We start from the raw sequence: 19,973 nt of genomic DNA on the forward strand, positions 1-19,973 counted from the left end.
AATAAAATCTTAAAAAAATTTTCTGATGTCAATGCATATATTGTGGACATGAAGGAGAATGTCCTTGTATTGGAGGAGGAGGAAGTACAATAGTGGCAACTTACTTTCCAATGCTTTAGATACAAAAAAGTACTTTAGTTGCACTGTACTTAAAACTTTTCTGTATGTTTGAAATAGTTTCAAATTTTTATGAAATGAATTTGTAAAATTGAAAACCTCAAAAAACAGTAAGAGATAGCAAGTCTAACTTCCTCAGAAGAAAGAAAACAGTGACAGTCTAACACATCCCAGTACAAACCCAAGACAAGGAGATCAGTTTCTAAGCAGGAAAACTGCTCCTAAATTGGAGGGTTTCTATATTTTACTAGGTGGGAGATACATTTGTTAGCCTAAGAATATCCTGTAGAATGAGAAAATACTCATTACATCACTTCTTTGACAATCCAAGATGTTATTCAATCAAGTCCATCAGAACAAACTGAGACATAACCAGACTCCTAAACCATCTTGGTCAAAATATTTTTAAAGCTTTCTGGCCTTACTTCAGAGAAACTTAATAGCAAAAAGGTTGCATGCTTCTGCCCAAAGCTGTTTAGTTGTAGGAGGGAGAGAAGAAAAACTTCTGGCTGAATACATATGGTTACAATACATAAATAAAAGGTTCACTGAATTAATTCATCAAAAGGGGACAAATTTTTCCTTTTATCAGTTTTTTTCTTTCTTTAGGAAAAAAAAATAACCGCTGCCTATTTAATAATAATAATAATAAAAGCCAAAATCAACATCACAATATATACTTTTATGAAGTCCTAATTACATGCAAAACACTTTTTCTTTCTTTTTTTTTTTTTAAGATTTATTTATTCATGAGAGACACACAGAGAGAGAGAGGTAGAGACAGAGGCAGAGAGAGAAGCAGGCTCCCCATAGGGAGCCCAATGCAGGACTCTATCCCAGGATCACACCCTGAGCCAAAGGCAGACACTCAACTGCTGAGCCACCCAGGCGTCCCTAAAATACTTTATTTTCAAAAAAAGACTCATGTTGCTTACTATAGGTACTGCTTCTAGCTAAAATATATCAAATGCTCAGTAAAAATTTCCTAATATATTAATGATCTGATGATCTCAGAGTATCTATATACCTCTGATATTCTCAGATACTACCCAAAATCACAAAACCACAGAAGAGAGATCAGAAAACCAACACTTATTTGAGCTGGATACCATGAATAAGTCCCTGTACAAGTTCAGCCATACTTGATAAGAACTTGATTAGGTCATGTGTAACGATTATGACCAGAATCCTAACCTATTTTCTACTCCTGCACAGAATATATATTTCTTCCTACTTTAAGCATGACAGCCACCTAAATAAGATTTATCTACCCATAAAGTTAAGAATATTAAATTAATATTAAAAAAAAGGGATGACGGTGTGCTGTTGCCTTTTTCCTCTACTGAGTTCAAAGTACTCTTTCCTATTTGCTAATTTATTACAAATACAGGGATATTATTTACAGTACATCTCTAGATTTTTCAGAGCAAGATTTATTTCAATAACTCATTCTGAAATAATTCCATTATATTCAAACAAACTAGAGTCTCTTATAGGCATGGTAAATAATTCTATTGTATACAAATAAACTCACATGTTTTACAGGAAAAGCCATGCTGTAAGTGAAAAGTGACCTGGGTTCTGTTCAAGGTTTATCTCCAACAAGCAAGTCATTAAACCACAATGGTATTCATCTGTGAAATGATCTTTGCAATTCCAAAATTCGATGGTTATATGGCTTTATCAAGAGTATTTAGTTTCATTTCAAGCATCTGAGGAGGTCTGTTGGTTAGTAATAAGCACCATCAGCTGAACACAAGTTTTCTTAGAGGTAAACCACGTGCCCAGAAGTTTGGAAGACAATGGTAGGATGTTCAGTACCAGGTGATGGAACAAAAGGAAAAGAGGGGCCTCGATTAATACTGTGTATATCTATGTGCATGAACACAGACATGAACAGTGCACTCCAGGAGAAACTGGCCCTTTGCAAGCTTTCACATACTCCCAGAAATGTAGGTAAATGGTATCTAACACAGTGTTCTACCCTTGCACCATTTTCTCTTTCCAGTTTTGAAATTCATGATTTTCACACCAGCAAGTCATAGACACTTGGCGGTAAGTTAAAATTGGTATGAGCAGGTGGTCTTTAAGGAATGATGGTAATGCCAAAAATGTTTAGGGTAATGTTTAGCAAATATACCCTAAACCATTAAGAATTGAATCATTGAGAACTGAAAGCAAGACAGTATTCTCCAGGAGGGTCACAGAAGAGATGGGGATGAATGGGAAAGACGATGAGTAGAGTGAGGAATAGTCTAGGGCTTGGTCCAGAGGTGGGGCAGAGTCAAGTCACAGAAAATCCAGGTATAACTGGTGGGGCACACCAATGATGGCTTCATGATGCATACACTGTTATGATATAACACTGTTATCAAGTTTTAAGCCTCCCTTTTAACGTCATTTTCTCCCCAAATGCCACCTCAAAGCATCCTTTGAGAAAATCTACTTGTGCATATGGATTCCCTAACTCATGCAAAAATCACACTCAAACCTTCCTGGAACCATAGTACCACAGATCAGGAGATATTTCTATGGAATAGGGAATAAAAGAATAAAGCCACAGAAAGCAATGATATACCCTGTCTTTTCAAGGCTCTGTTTTCAGTAGAGAAAGAATTTCCACAAAAAACATAAAAATCAAGCCTACATTTTAAAATTAGCACATGGAGAATGATTTAGTATAGAAGGACAATTCTGAACAAGGTCTGGTATGATTTAGACTTTATTTATGCGCTCATATCTAAAAGTATGGCACACATATCTTCAAAAGAACAGAGCCAGTCCCTAAGGATCGACCTTTTCACTGAAGGCTATTCATTCTTGCTAGCGTGATATCAAAGTGTTTATCATCCTTCTGAAGAGCCAAGTAGAAATTAGCTGATAATCTAAAAGGTATGATTGATCATATGCCAAATCACCTTGCTTTGTTGTATAATCTGTGTGTGTGTGTGTGTGTATAAAGGAGGATTGGATTTATTATAAAAATATGTACTTAATCAAATATATGCAACAGTTGGACTGAATAGCATCCTCTGACAGGAATCTGTAGTCATTCAGCTATGATTTACAAATAGAGTAGTCAAGCTAACTGCAGCCTCAAATCCCTGGTCCAAGAAAACTTCCAATAAGATCAAGGGGAATGAGAATTAAAACCTATTACAAATAGTATGTACTGACAAAACCATTAAACCTATTGTTAGCCCAACTTTACCTCATGCATAAGAAACAGCAGTGAGTGCAGTGAAATAAAAATGACTTCTCCAAAGTCATAAAGCTATGAAAAAAATAACCCATCTGATTCCAAAGACCAAGTTGACAGCTTCATTAAAACCTTACTTTATACCTAAGTGGAAAATTATCAGAGCTATGAAACAAAAAGCACCTTCTCAGTGGAAAAATATTCAGAACTCCTAAAACTGGTGTTTTCCCCCACCTAAATCCCATAACCTGGAATCCGGGCATAGCCTGGTCAAGAACTTCAATGACTGCTTCCTGTTCTAGACACAGAAAAGGACTTAGTGGATAGGCTGGTAGAAACTGGGTCTACTAATGGGGGCTGGGAGAACCTAGATGTCTTTCTTTATGATTCCAGAGCAAACAGATGAACATATAAAAAGGCAGTTCTCAAGGAAGCCCAGATAGCTACCTGGGAGCATTCCCCTTAGTCATACCTGAAGTCAGCAGTTCTTTATTTGGTTTCAGGATGACATTAAACTCTTATAAATTATTAGGAACCCCAAACACCTTTTGTTTATGTAGGCTATAATCTATCAATGCTTACTGTATTAGAAATTAAAACTGAGAAATATTTAAACGTTTATTAATTAATTTTAAAATAAAACAGTAGATGCATTATAATTAACATAAATAAGATGTTTTTAGGAAAAACAACTTTTTCAAGTCTTGAAAAAAACTGACAATATCTTACATTTTTAGGCATCTCTTTAATAAATGACATCTGGATTCCCATACCTGCTTCTGCAGTCAGTATGGTATTTTGACTGAAGTTTAGGAAGAAAATTTGGCCCCATACAGCTATGTGGTTGGAAAAGGGAAGAGTATGTTAACAGCTTTTTCAGTTAACTGGCTTTCTAGCATTACCTACAATGTGCAATTTTAAATACCATCAATGAACTTTTCTTTGTTACAGTAAAATCCACTGGTAGAAAACAAACAAAAAAAAACCACACTGATCCACCTTGAATGGATCTTTTACAGATGCCTGATTTTTTAACATCCTGCATTAGTCATTTGGAAAATAAGCAGATCTTCCACATGTTGACGTATTTAATGTAATATATTAAAATTATATGCCTTAATATCACCAACAATCTCATGAGAAAACTCTCATCCCAATACTTGAAGTATTGGGAAATTGTCAAGTTCATAGTTGCAGATATAAGTTTCCCAAAACCCTCATTTTTTTCTTAAAACCTCAAGATTTTATCATTGGTAACAAATTATTGTCACTTATTCTCCTTGAAGTGATGAGCTCACTTCATTGTTTGTTTTTCTGAAAAAATTTCTGCCAAATACCTGAAGTTTGAATACCCCAAGTGTGTCAGCAGTTCTTTCAAGAAAAAATAATGTTCCATGAACAAAGCAGACAGTTCAGCTTTTTCCTGAGACAACCACTGTATGTTAGCATGTGGCACAACTGTTTTTTACGTACTTCCCATTTCATCACATAGGATATTAAAGAAGATACACTATCAAGGGTAAAGACTTAATAAAATAATATTTACTGCTTTATTAAAAGCATTCATAGGGCAGCCCTGGTGGCTTAGTGGGTTAGCGCCACCTTTAGCCCAGAGCGTGATCCTGGAGAAAGTCCCACATCAGGCTCCCTGTATGGACCCTGCTTCTCCCTCTGCCTGTGTCTCTGCCTATCTCTCATGAATAAATAAAATCTTTTTTAAAAAATAAATAAATAAAAGCATTCATAAATAAAACTATCTTTTTTTTTTTTTTAACTATGACTGTGTGGGTATGAAGCATATGATGACTATCAGCATGGTTTGGTGTTCCCACCTTGATTCAGGTGAAGGGGCCAGCAGTTTGACACTCTCACCCTCCACTGTTTCTATTGATTCAGTATGAACAGGGTGAAAAGGTAAATAATATCTCAGTATGATTACAGAGATAGTTTTGACCTGTGGATATTCTGAAAAGGTCTGGGGACCCCCAAGGTTCCACAAATCACCTTGGAGAACTGCTGACTTAGAATTAGATCCATTGTCTTGAATGCCTTCCCCACAACCACCCAACTTCAATTTTTTTCCCCAAACTTCTTACTTAATGTTTAAAGACATACTTAGTGGGAGGAGGGGCGGGTAGAGGGAGAGGAAGAGAAAGAGATGTGGGGCTCGATCTCACAATCCTGAGATCATGACCTGAGCCAAAATCAAGAGTCCAAAGCTTCACTGACTAAGCTACCCAGGTGCCCCAGGAAATATTTAGAAGTTCTTCTTTATCATCTCATCTTTAAAAATTGGGAGATGAGAATACAAGTTAGCCTGTTTGTAATCTGCAGGAATTATGAGAGTGCAAAGAATAACAAATATTTATTAAAACCTAAGTGGAAGTTTTATTTTCTTTTTAATTTAACTTTATTTATTTATGATAGGCACACAGTGAGAGAGAGAGGTAGAGACACAGGCAGAGGGAGAAGCAGGCTCCATGCACCGGGAGCCTGACGTGGGATTCGATCCCGAGTCTCCAGGATCGCGCCCTGGGCCAAAGGCAGGCGCCAAACCGCTGCGCCACCCAGGGATCCCTAAGTGGAAGTTTTAAACTCCTACTATCATCTTTTTTCTAAAAAAGCTGAAGTAGTTAAGTTTAATAATAAATATACCACACCTTTCTCAGTAGGTATCAATGCAAAGCTCCTATTCTTCAGAGCCTGATGTCAATTGGCCCCAGATTCTGTGACACTCAACACTCACATCTAAGGCTCCTCCTGGCACTTGGCCTCCTGTTAAATCACAATGCTGGCCTCCAGACCTTGGTAAATGCCCTTTTAGCCTCTGCTCTCTAAGTACTGAGGCATGAGACAGAAAAACATCTGGAGCTACTAAAGATTAACAGCCTACCTCTGCCTAAGGCAGTCTTTCTCTGAAGTGCCCATAATCACCACCCCCACACTGACCCTGAATCCCTGAGGCCTAGCCTGCAGAGCTGTATTTTAACAAGCACCTCAGAAGTGGTTCACATGTTCAGGCAGGTTTGGGAAATGTTGCATAAGACTGTTGGGATGTACACAGGATGTTCGCCCAGGGAAACCCATGTATCAGTTTAGTCAACACACTCTGACTCTGTCCAGGGAACTTAAGTGTGCCCCTGCCTAGAATTTAACTAGAGTTATCATTTAGTGCTGCCTTTGGAAGTGGGCATCCTTTCTTCCATCTCTGTATTAACCTCCTCTGCTGTGACCTATTTTTCACATTTCTATAACTTCCTAGGGTTTTTAATTTTTTCTTTTACTATTAACAATAAAATTCATGTTATGCTGTATATCACTTGTCCCACTCTTCCATTCCCCTTATCTATGAACTAATCATTACCTATTTTATACCAAACTATTATCATGAAACCCATATCTTGGTTTCAGCCTACAGCATCCCTCTCAGCAGCCCCTTTGCTTGGCCTTAGCAAGAGCCAATTCTCACCTATTTGCATGCTCTTCCCTCACAGCACCTCATCTTGAGGGTGAACATTCCATTTGCTTTTCCTTTCACCTGAATTGCTGGTCTTGAGAGGCAAAGTTCTGCAATCCAAACCTTTCCCAAAAAAAGCCTGTATTCACTTCTTCCTCTTTCTTATTCAATTCCTTTCCTTTAGATGATGCCAGATTTCATACTGACACCTTTTTTCTTTTTTAAGCCAGTTCTCATAGCTTCCTTACAACACTACAGCATGACGGATTATTAAGTTGGAAAGCATGGACTTCAAAATCCAAGGGGAACCTGGTCTGAATTCTAGCCCAGCTATAAGACCTTAGGTAAGTCACTTGAAATTTCTGTCCTTCATTTCTCCCATTAGTAAAAATGTAGATAATACGTATATGCTAAGATTATTTAGCACCCTGCAGATAAGCATTCAGTAAACTGTAGGAATTATACACAATTCTAAATAAACAGTAGTTAACCATAACCATTCCAACATATAAAAGCTTAGCAACAGTCACAGGAGCAAACCCTAGTATACTTTTCAGTAAGTTTTAAATGCTGCAAATGGTTACTAACACAGGTGAAGTACAGAGCTAGAATGGACATGTTTTCATCTCTCAGATTTTTAAAAAACATAATGGCACAATTCAGTATATTCAGTGTGAAGCACTGTCATTATCCCACAGTTTTTAGATTTTCCAGGTAGTAATGACTAATTTCAGTAAGTTACATGAAGGATTAGATATTTTTATTTTCTCATACTTACACTTTCCCTCCTGTAAACAGAGGATGGTAATAGCAGTCAAGATTTATTGAGGGTTTACTCTGTGCCAGGCACTATTTCAAGCATTTCACAAACATTAACTCAGTTAATCCCTCAACATGTTATGAGGTAGGCACAAATCACTGGTCTCTTTGTCCTACAGAAAAGAGAAGTGAAGCCCGGGAAGTTAGGGGGCTTCACCTTGGCCATAGTATGTGATCTCTCTTCCCCTTGGATTGTGAGGCAACGAAAGCTGGTGCTTTTCTGAAGCAGGCAGAGAAAAGCGGAGATGGGAGAATACAGGTGAAAATGAGAGAAAGAGAAAGAGGTGATGATCTGTTGAGCTCCTCCTGAATCCAGCTATCACTGAAAATGGAATACCTCAAGATTCCCAGTCATAAAGACCAATACATTTCCTTTCTTCCAGCCAGTGTGAATGGGGTTTCTGTCCCTTACAATGAAAAGATTCCTTATTGAAACCTGTTCTCGGGACACCTGGGTGGCTCAGCGGTTGAGTGTCTACACGCCTTTGGCTCAGGGCATGATCCTGGAGTTCTGGGATTGAGTCCCATATCAGGCTCCCTGCATGGAGCCTGCTTCTCCCTCTGCCTAGGTCTCTGCCTCTCTCTATGTGTGTCTCTCATGAATAAATAAATGAAATCTTTTTTAAAAAAGAAAGAAACCTGTTCTTAAATCCTGAAGGGTATGAAGAGCTCTAAACTTCAATATGTCCTTTATAAGCACCTTTCATTTAAAAGAAGGATATTTAAAATAAGTATAAAAATCAAATGCAATTTCTCAAATTTTGAAGCCATACCCACTCATTAGGCAAGCCCAGTGTAGCCATGGTCAGCATGAATTACTAGACTAAGTGCCCCACAAGGGCACATACTCTCCATTCACACAAATAGGTCAAGGTCAATACTATGCCTGCCAAGTTCAATGCATGAGCATATGCCTTTATGAAGATATATGAAAATATAACAGAGTACAATGTATATCCTGAGATACTAAAACATGAGAGAGAAGTCTTTAATGCAGAACAAATGACTAGTCTGTAATATAAAGAAAAAGCTTTGGTTTTTTGATATGCTGAGAAATAAAGAGTGAGCATATTTCTAGTTAATTAGGTAAATTCATGGACTCTAGTTCTCTTATCACTTCTAATGACTTTAAAGAGGAGTGATTCATACATGTAATTCATCTTTTTTTCGGGGGGGGGAACGCTGTGAGGAAAAACTGACACTCCATTATCTCTTTTCCCTCCCCTTAAAAAAATACAACCAACCAAACTGTGAATTATTACCTTCTGGGAATGCTACGTTAACCTCTGTGATCACAGTGATTGCTCTGTTCCTGTTAGCTCTGGCACTGGGCTGAAGATCTGGACTGGAATGATATTAGAAAAACTGGTCTCTACAGCTTGTGGATTACTCAAGTGCCAGACAAAAAAATTTAATCCTTAATTTAGCCCAATTCTCAAATAGTCCTAATTCAAACATGATTTTTTTTTTCAAATTCAACATTCAGCAAATATCCATTGAATGCCTAACCTGAGAATACAAAAATAAATGAAACAGAGAACCTGATCCCTTAAGAAGCTCTCATTCTAGATGTGAAGACAGGAAGGTTTCCAAATAAAGTATAATATAATTTAATAAAGGCTAAAATATAACTTTGGAAACACAGTCCAGAAATAAACCACACACATGTGGTCATTTGATTTTTCAACAGAAGGGCCAAACAGTTGATGAGGAGAAAAAGTAAGGAAAGTTACAACAGTCTTGATGAGAAATGATAAGATCCTAAAGCGATGTAACTCTCTTATTAGTTGTGGGATAAAACAACTTCAGAAATTCTTTTCTCACAAAACTCAGAATGAAGCTAAGATGGGTCAGAAGCCTGGGTCTGCTGGGTGACACCTTACCCTCATGATCATTATTTGGCTGAGGGATGGGAGGTCACAGGTGGGTATAAACTACCCTTCACCCCTGTGAGAAAACCCAGGGGAGCTTCTGGCACCAGATGCCACAGGATGGCATCGTATAAAGCTGAACATCTTGTTGGGAAACTGGGGGGTACTAGGGAGTTCTTACCTGCATCTGAGAACATGCCTCCAGCTTAGTATAACTATTATATCATACAATTGTGTCTCTTACCTTCTTTCTTGCAGTCATATCCCCATCACTTTGAGAGAACCACACACTTATATAATTATCCTAAAGTTGAAGGGCACCTGGATGGCTCAGTCGGTTGAGTGGCCAACTTTTGATTTTGGCTCAGGTCATGATCTCAGGGCCCTGGGATGGAGAACTGGGTTGGGGCTCCACGCTTAAAGTCTGCTTAAAGATTCTCTCTCCCTCTCCCTCTTCCTCTTTCCCTGCTCACATACATGTGCACTCTCCCCCCGCTCTAAAACAAATAAATATTTTTAAAAAATAAAGTTGAGATGATCCACACAAGCTGGCTCTCTGCCCCAAAACTGCACTCGGGCCAAGTGTTCTTGATGACTACAGGCAGAGGGCAATCCTGATATGATCCCTTCGCTCAGGGTCTGGCTTTGGTCTAGGGGCAGAATGGGAGGCCCTGTGTTAACATATTTGATGCAGAACTAATTTTGAATATTATCAACCTCTTACACATTTTCTGAACTCCTGGATCTCTTCTGATTCTTCTATACCATCCTTTAAACACTTTAACTTTGTTCTTGACGAATAGGTGCCTCTAAGCATTCTAAGCCTTTGTTTTTTTTTTGTTTTTTTTTTTTGCATCTGTTACAGTCTCTCTTTTAAGCATTCTAAGCCTTTTGCATCTGTTGCACTCTCCCTAAGTTCAGTGATCTAAGAAAACCTCACAAATTGTTTAGTCCACCTGTTGGGTTGTCACTCTGGTGAAGGTGACCCAATATTCTAGGCTCTGACTTCTGTCACTTATTACTACTGGCTGATGATTCAATCACTGAGAGAAGGTCTTTCTTGTGGAGGTCTCTATATCTCGTTACTGGTTCTTCACTTGGGATCTTGGTGCTGCTACCAGCGACTCTGGAAACCATCTCTGGCCCCGAGGCTAAAGCACACTGCTTGCTTGTACCATTTAAGAGATGCTGTCCAGACCTTATGTGTCTGTCAGAGGAAAGGAATAAGGGAATAAAGCAACAAGATATATGGGGCCTACATGAAAAGAGAAGCATTTCTGTTATAACATCAATTACCTCAGATCCAGAGTTTAAGGCCCTATGGGAAGGTGTAGAGAGGAGATTCTTGGCAACCCTAACAAAGCTTGCCAGTTAGACACACCCTGGCCAGGTGTACAGTCTGTAGTCAGCTCTTCCATTCCAGAAAAAGGCCTCTCAGACAAAGAAACCCATATAACCACAGAGAGAGCCCACATTAACTGCTGGTGACCATCAGAAAGTTAAGGAAAAGCAATACCAAGAAAAGAAGGGCCAAGCTGAATATACAAAACAATTTACTACTGATGAGTGGAAAGAAGGGACTTTTTAAAATTCTAATTAACAATATGCAAAGAAATTAAATGATACTGCATTAATAAAACAAGGGTATTAGAAAAAAACAACAATCAGAAAAATACAGAATTCCTGAAAATTAAAAATTGTCAAATATTATTTTTAATGAAATAAAGGGAATTAAGAGTAGACTTATCTTGATGAGAAGAATGTATAAAATTGTTGAATCACTATATTATACATCTGAAAATAACTGTAAAGAAATAAGAGAAAGAAAGAAAATTAAAAACCCTCAGAACAAAAAATTACAAGGATAGACTGAATAATATTAGGAACTAGGCTAATGATCAAACTAGTGATATGGAAAAAAAAGTCAAAGAAATGTCCCACAATATCAAGCAAAAATACAAAGAGAAAGGAAGCATGAAAAAAAGAGTTAAGGGCAGCCTGGGTGGCTCAGCGGTTTAGTGCCGCCTTCAGTCCAGGGCCTGATCCTGGAGACCTGGGATCGAGTCCCACGTCGGGCTCCCTGCGTGGAGCCCGTTTCTCCCTCTGCCTGTGTCTCTGCCTCTCTCTCTCTCTCTGTGTCTCTCATGAATGAATAAATAAAATCTTTAAAAAAAAAAAAAAAAAGAAGAGTTAAAGCCATACAAGATAAATTCAGGAGGTCTCACGTAAGTTTACTAGAATTTCAACTGCAGAACTAGAGTACAAGGCTTTTTAAAAAGGGAGAAATATAATTAAAGAAATAATGGAAGAAAAATCCCTCTGAGCTACAGAAACATGACTGTTTACATTTAAAGAACCCAATTTAAAAAAACAAACCAATAAGGGGATACCTGAGTGGCTCAGTCAGTTAAGCAACTAAGTCTTGATTTGGGTTCAGGTCATAATCTCAGGGTCGTGAGATCAAGCCCAGCATTATGCTCTGTGCTGGGCATGGAGCCTGCCCTCTCTCCCTCTCCACTCTGCACCCACTCTCTCTAAACAACAACAACAAAGGAATCCAATAAGTAGTCCAAGAGAAATAACAATAGTTATGACATTTGGTAAGCACTTCCTGAGAGCCATTCTTCTAAATATCAATTCATATAATCTGCAAAATATATTTATTTCATTATACACATGAAGAAACTGAGGTACAGAGAGTTCAGTAGCTTGTATAAGGCAGAAGTGACTCATACATGGTAGAGCTGGCATCTAAAATTAGGTGTCATGACTCTGGAACCCATGCTCACATTCAGACACTCAGAATTCCAAGCACAGAGAGAAAACTCTAAAAATGTTCAAAAAGAGAAGAAAAATATCACTTAAAATGGAACAACAGGGATGCCTGGGTGGCTCAGTCAGTTAAGCATCATGATCCCAGGGTCCTAGAATTGAGTCCTGCATCTGGCTTCTTGCTGGGCAGGGAGCCTGTTTCTCCCTCTGCCTGCCGCTCCTCCTGCTTGTGCTCTCTCTCTCTCTGACAAGTAAATACATAAAATCTTGGGGGAAAAAATGGAGCAATAAAGGGGCACCTGGGTGGCTCAATCAGTTAAGTGCCTGACTCTTGATTTTGGCTCAGGTCATGATCTCAGGGTTGTGAGATCAAGTCCCAACATCAGGCTCCTCACTCAGTAGGGAGTCTGCTTGAGATTCTCTCCCTTCCTTCTGCCCTTCCCCCTGCTCATGCTCTCTCTAAAATAAATAAATAAATCTTTTTTTAAAAAGGAACAATAATCAAACTGCCACACTTATCAGGAAACTGGGATGCTGGAAGATATACGGAAATGACCTCTCTTTTTCACAACAGTTTGCCACCAGATCACAAGTGTCATAAAAACCATCGCTAAACCTAAACCAAAGTGGGAAAGGAAGACTCATATCAACATGGTCATCATTGGACACATAGGTTCGGGCAGATCTACCACTATGAGTCATCTGATCTACAAATATGGTGGGATCAATAAAAGAACCATCGAAAAATCTAAGAAGCAGCTGAGATGGAAAAGGGCTCTTTTTTTAAATATTTTATTTATTTATTTATTCATGAGAGACACAGACTGAGAGAGAGAGGCAGAGACACAGGCAGAGGGAGAAGCAGGCTCCATGCAGGGAGCCCGATGTGGGACTGATCCCAGGACTCCAGGATCACACCCTGGACCGAAAGCAGGCACTAAACCGCTGAGCCACCCAGGGATCCCCGGAAAAGGGCTCTTTTAAGTACGCTCAAGTCTTGCATAAACTGAAAGTTGAACATGAACATGGTATCACCATTGATATCTGCCTGTAGAAATTCAAGACCAGCAAGTATTATGTGACTATCACTGATGCTCCAGGATACAGAGACTATCAAAAACATGATTATAGGTACAACTCAGGCTCACTCTGCTGTCCTGATTATTGCTGATGGTGTTGGTGAATTTGAAGCAGGCATCTCCAAGAATGGGCAGACCCGTGAGTATGCCCTTCCGGCTTACACACTGGTTGTAAAACAACTAACTGTTGGTGCTAACAAAATGGATTCCACTGAACCACCCTACAGCCAGAAGAGAGATACAAGGAAATAGTTAAGGAAGTCAGCACCTACATGAGGAAAATTGGCTATAACCCTGACACAATAGCATTTGGTCCAATTTCTGATTGGAATAGTGACAACATGCTGAAGCTAAGTGCTAACATGCCTTGGTTCAAGGGGTGGAAAGGCACCCATACAGGTGGGAATGCCAGTGGAACCACACTGCTTGGAGCTACGGATTGCATTCTGCCACCAACTTGTCTAACCGACAAGCCCTTGCTCCTGCCTCTCTAGGGCATCTACAAAATTGGTGACATTGGTCCTGTCCCTGTGGGCTGCGTGGAGACTGGTGTTCTTAACCTGGCACAGTAGTCACCTTTGCTCCAGTCAGTGTTACAACTGAAGTTAAGTCTGTTGAAATACACCATGAAGCTTTGAGTGAGGCTCTTCCTGGAGATAATGTAGGCTTCAAGAACATATCTGTTAAAGATGTTCGTTATGGCAATGCGGCTGGTGACAGCAAAAATGACCCAGCAATGGAAGCAGCTGGCTTCACGGCTCAGGTGATTATCCTGAACCATCTAGACCAAATCAGTGCTGGATATGCACCTGTGCTGGATTGTGACACAGTTCACACTGCTTGCAAGTTTGCTGAGCTTAAGAAGAAGATAGATCGTCATTCTGGGGAAAAAGCTAGAAAGCGGTCCCAAGTTCTTAAAATCTGCTGATGCTGTCATTGTTGATATGGTTCCTGGCAAGCCCATGTTGAGAGCCTCTCTATCCTCCTTTGGGCCGTTTTGCTGTTCACAGCATGACACAGACGGTTGCTGTGGGTGTCATCAAAGCAATGGACAAGAAGGCAGCTGGCGCTGGCAAGGTCACCAACTCTGCCCAGAAAGCTCAGAAGGCTAAATGAATAGAATCCCCAATACCTGCCACCCCAGTCTTAATTAGTGGTGGAAAAACAGTCTCAGAACTGTTTGTATCAATTGGCCATTTAAGTTTAATAGTAAAAGATTGGTTAATGATCACAATGCATCATAAAACCTTCAGAAGGAAGGAGAATGTTTTGTGAACTATTTGTGGTTTTTTTGTGTGTGGCAGTTTTAAGTTATTAGTTTTTAAAATCAGTACGTTTTTATGGAAACAACTTGACCAAAAATCTGTCACAGAATTTTGAGACCAATTAAAACGAAAGTTCAATGAGGAAAAAAAAAAGAAATGACTTCATATACAGTCGTACAGAAAGATGATTTTGAAACTAGAATTCTATCCCATTCCAATTAATAAATTCGATGGAAAAATACATTTTATAAAGACTCAAATTTTACCATCCATGTCCTTCAGATGAAAGTTACACAGAAGGTAATACAAAAAGACAATAAAGAAGACAAGGCAGGTAACAACTGAGATCAAAGAAACAGTGGTAGCTGACTATGACCTAGAATGAGTTAAAAAAAAAAAAGGCAAAAAAGAACGAATGGAGAATCTCCTGGACCTTGATTGTTGTGACAGCCTTTGTCAAGCAGTAAAAGCTTAGAGACAAAGCATATGATTTCTTTTCCATAGATATAATCACAATATTTGACTATATAATTAAAATATATAATCATAATTGTAATGCTGTAAAACTGATTTAAAATTTTAAAAATCAACATATAAACTAAACACAGATGACATATATTACAGAGTAAAATGTAGAATAACAATCCCTAACTACTGCAAAAAAAAAAAAAAAAAAAAACATAAAAATGGAAGAGGGGATGAGAGATATACTGATTTTTCCATAATTCATAGTGTGGAGGCAACAGATGCTATCTAAAGTTGATAAATCAAGTGGCACACGGGTGGCTCAGTCAGTTTAGCATCTGACTCTTGGTTTCAGCTCAGGTCGTGATCTCAGGGTCATGAGATCAAGCTCTACATCGGGCTCCACACTCAGCATGGAGTCTGATTAAGGCTCTCTCTCCGTCTCCCCCCACCCCTCTCTCTCTCAAGTAAATAAATCTTAAAAAAATAAAGTTGATAAATCAAGAAAAGGAATATAAGCATTTATTTTTTTAAAGATTTTATTTATTTATTCATGAGAGACACAGAGAGAAGGGCAGACATAGGCACAGGGAGACAGCAGGCTCCCTGTGGGAAGCCTGATGTGGTACTCAATCCCTGGACCCTGGGATCATGATCTGAGCCAAAGTCAGATGCTCAACCACCAAGCCACCCAGGTGCCCCGAGTATAAGCATTTCAAAAAGAATAACAGAAGTGTAAATATATAAAGTTATGATGGAAACTACTAAAACAACAAAAAAGAAACTGCTAAAAGTGAGCTGGGAATTGGAAGGTAATGTACATCTTGCATTTGAAATCCCTCTAATTTTATTTTACTATGTATAGTACCAAAGTTTCTAATATGCAGTTTAAAATAAAAACATATTAATAAAAGGGTACCTTCAAAAATAAGGGGTAGGCTCAAAAAATTATAGCACCTCTATTTAACAGAGTGACATGGCTGCTGGAGTGAATGAGCTAGATCCATAGGTACTGGCACACAGAGTGGATCAGCCTCTTCTGTTAAGAGGCAAAAAGTAGTAAAGACTGCATGATCCCACTGATGTTTAAGCATACTGCTTTGTTTATTTATGCAGAGGAAGAAGTCTAGAAGGTTACAAATTGAGATTGGAAAGCAAGCAAGGTAGAGGAAAACACTGGTTATTATTTTCTGCTTCTCTATTGCTTACATCTTTTATAATTAGCAGGTATTTCTATAATTAAAAGCAATTAAAAACAGTGACATAGTTTTAAAAAACAAAATATACTTTGCCACTACTAACCATGGACTTGGTCCAGGTGTTACATAATGCCAGCAGTGTGGTTTTCCCTCAATATAAAAAAATAATCTGAAGGACTCCTTTATGAAATTATTCAAAAACAAGTATGAGGCTCACTATATAAATTCTGATGTTATATTTTTGGGACCAGTTTTTCCCTAATTAAGCCTTTTGTGACAAGCTTTTAATCATTACTAGAAATTAAACAGCCATGTAAACCAAGGGTGATCAGCTTTTAAAATAGAAGTGTTTTGGCCTACACAAGGGTGATAATCTCCACAATAGAATCAATCATCCTGTTCTGGGCCCTTCTTCCTCCAGAATCAAACATGATGGAAAACATCTATTCCATCAAAGTAGGTATACAACTACATTATCAGGAACAGATGTTCTTTGGAAAGCTAAAGCTCATTTAAAAATGGTTAAATCTCAATTAACTAGCACAGTAAAAAAAGTCAAATGCAGTACAGTCTCCAATGATAGACAACTATTATAATCTCCAATTCCCAGTTCAATGCACTGTCCTCCCAGAAATTCAAAGGTGAAGGAAAAGATCCCTGTCGGGTAATCATCTTTAGAGGCACAGCTACCTGAACAGAGGCAGGCTGTCCTCATTTAAATGAACAGAGCTAAGAGATAACTGAATAATTAAAATTCATTAGTAAGATTACTTTAATAATGAACATAAAATAATCAAAGGCAGGGTCTGAATAAGTCCTAGAGAATATATTCTCATTTTAATTCATTGCTTCTGAATCATAACCACTCAAACAATGACTCCATAAACATTTTCTTCATTATTACCACCATCATGACAGCCCCAAAAATGCAATCGTTAAAGAACGCTAACCTAGAATAATTTTCATGAGATAGAGTGTTTTTAAGGTATTGTCCTCAATTTGGAGGTCTTTGTTCCTCTTTGGATCTTGTAACATTGGTGTATTTACCTTTAGGCGTGATACAATACTCTCTTTTTAAGTTTGGTTTAAACTTGTCTCCCTCAGAAATCCCTCCCAAATCTGCCACCTTCAGGACTTGACATCACATCATTCAATGTAGCTGCTCATCATCGTGCAAGTCACAGTCAAGATTCTGCCATTAACTAACCAGCCAGGCCAACTGGGGTGAGTCACCTGACCTCATCCCACCTGCACTTCCTCAACTTGTAATATGACAAGACTAAGCTTTTCCCTAAACAGCTCCTTCTGGCTTGTTTTTCTTTCAGCCTGAACAGCTTATCATTTTATCACAGTATTAACAGCTGAGGAAGGAAACAGATTTTCACAGAAACTAAAACAATTTCTCCTAAACATTGTTTTATATATATAGGTCTTTGAAAAATCATTTTCCTCTTATTCTTAAGGGATGCAGCAACTTCAACAAACACAGTAGTATCAAACCCTGAGTCAGAGAATTGGCCAAAGTTCATATGATGAGGTAAATGGCTCAAAAAGTGACAGAAAATGAGACAAACTGTATTCACCTTGTCACATGATTTGGCTAATTTTAGGGTTAGGGTATGAAGTGATTTTTCTCTATCGTACCCTCTGTGAAAGCAGAGATAGCAACTCCCTAATCCTTTACAGGCAGAGAAGTAGACAACTCTCTTCAGAATGCAGGATTTGGATGGCAAGACAGGGAGATGCCAGATATACAAAGGCCAAGACAGGGGAAGATGCGGGAGCATGGTGATTGGGCTCCTTCTTTAAATCTATTTTCCTCAGTCAAAAACATTTTTGTTATTCAATACCCAAAACCCTAATGTGCACAGTTCAGAGAATATTGCAGGTTTCAAATTAAAAAGATATGCTATACACTTATAAATTTACCTCTATACTTTTTGAGTTTAATTGCCACTCCAAAAGGAAACTGAATGATGACTTATTTCATATGCAAAAGTTAATATAAGAGATGAATGCAAAGCAAATCATTTCTAAGTCAGTATGTCCTTCATTAATAAATAAATGTAATCTATGCTATTTATATTAAGAAGGCCAAACTTTGGCCCCCCCTCAAAAAAATACCCATTTAATCTGTTTCCAAAAATAAAATTTTAAATATTTATGTGTAGTCTCCTACACATGGAAGGGAAGGGAAGCTTGTGAAATATTTATGTGAAATGAGCTTTTAATAAATAAAATTTGTGAGGGAAAATTATGTGAAATAAGCTTTTAATAAATAAAAATTTTTAAAAATTAAAATAAAATTAAATACAATAGAGGCAATTCAGCATAAATAATTTAAAGTGCTAATTACAAAACCACACCTTCACCTTCCTTCTTTGCTTTACATTGGGCCCAGCTGCAAGGAATGGGGTCCACACATGGCACCCGGCTGTCAGGTGTCTCAGAGTCCTCACAGCCACAAAGAACCTGGCCTGAGGTCTTGGCCCTTTCCAGAGTGGGCTACCCAGTGGTGGGGAAGGGGAGGTAGAGGGCAGGGGGATGCTCAGCATAGGAAAAAGCATCCTATGTATTGGGTCTGCAGCTCGTTATGACTTCTTCCTCATCCCAATCCCACTTCCTCCTATTTCTCTTCAAGCGGCAATGAACCCTGATCTCTGTCTCACTGTTTTGGAGAAAACAAATTGTGACAATAATAGAAAAGGTCCTGAAATACAATGATACTCAGTGAAAAAACATAAAATGATTAAAACAATATGTGACAAACTGTAGAACACATAGTAGGCCCTCAATAAATTCAAACAGTATACAGGAAGAAAGCAAAAAGACATGAGAACGGCATAGTATTTTGCAAACAGAAGGAGAGGGCTTAAAAAGAAGTGGAAAATAATTCCAAGATCAGTAACCTGGCGCCTAGAATTTAAGCTCTTGAAAGCTAAGATTACATATTAATTAGTATGCCCAGGACCTAATACAGTACGTGGTGCACACTAAGAATTCAATAAATGTTTGTTAACTAAGAAGTTAACGCTGATATTTGTACTAATCTGGTAACCCTCTTGTTGGTTTGAAAAACTATGCTGACACAGAAGTTCTGGAATGTAACATTGTATTTTTGTTATCATGGATTTTTTGTTTGTTTTTTGTTTTCATGGATTTTTTTGGGAAAAAAAAACTTCACTTAGTCCAGATAAACATCTGCTTTTACCCAGCAACTAATAGATTGTTAATGCAGGTGAATTATTGCTTGAAAAAAACAAAAAACAAAACAACACTTTTTAAAGACTCTTAAAGACTGTTTTTAAAGGGCTCACATTATTTTCCTGATTTCTGTCTTTGAAAAATAATCTTATTCCGAACATTTTTCCCTAAGAGTTTAAATTTAAGCAACCATACAAAAAAAAAAGTGTTTTTAAATTTTACTCTTTCACCTTACCTTCAGTTTCAAATTGATTTCTCAACTTAAAACAACTAAGTAAATCATCTCTAAAGTCTGTATTTCTATCCATACTCAATCTTCTCCTAGTAAGCTGGCCTATGAAAGTAATGCCTAATAGAGGTCTCTGCTTCTATTCTCACCAATAAAATGCTACAGTACTCTAAGGCTCTCTTTGAAACTCTGACTTTTGTCATGTTACCCATAGTTCCTTTTACTCAGAGGAGAAAACCACATTCTGTAGCCTTATATAACAGTCGACACCACAACTAGAGCAGTCAGCCTTTCCAA

The 19,973-nt window shown here is 38.1% G+C and overlaps 1 protein-coding gene and 1 pseudogene across 1 annotated transcript in view; one reads left to right on the forward strand and one right to left on the reverse strand.

The window, feature by feature from the left end:
• TTC27 (tetratricopeptide repeat domain 27) overlaps positions 1-19,973 on the reverse strand; it is a 174,324-nt gene that overhangs the window by 74,619 nt on the left and 79,732 nt on the right. The window lies entirely within an intron of this gene.
• Positions 9,584-14,485, forward strand: LOC112932993 (elongation factor 1-alpha 1-like; annotated as a pseudogene).

The sequence above is a fragment of the Vulpes vulpes genome, chromosome 8 (assembly GCF_048418805.1).
Source record: "Vulpes vulpes isolate BD-2025 chromosome 8, VulVul3, whole genome shotgun sequence".
Classification (NCBI taxonomy): domain Eukaryota; kingdom Metazoa; phylum Chordata; class Mammalia; order Carnivora; family Canidae; genus Vulpes; species Vulpes vulpes.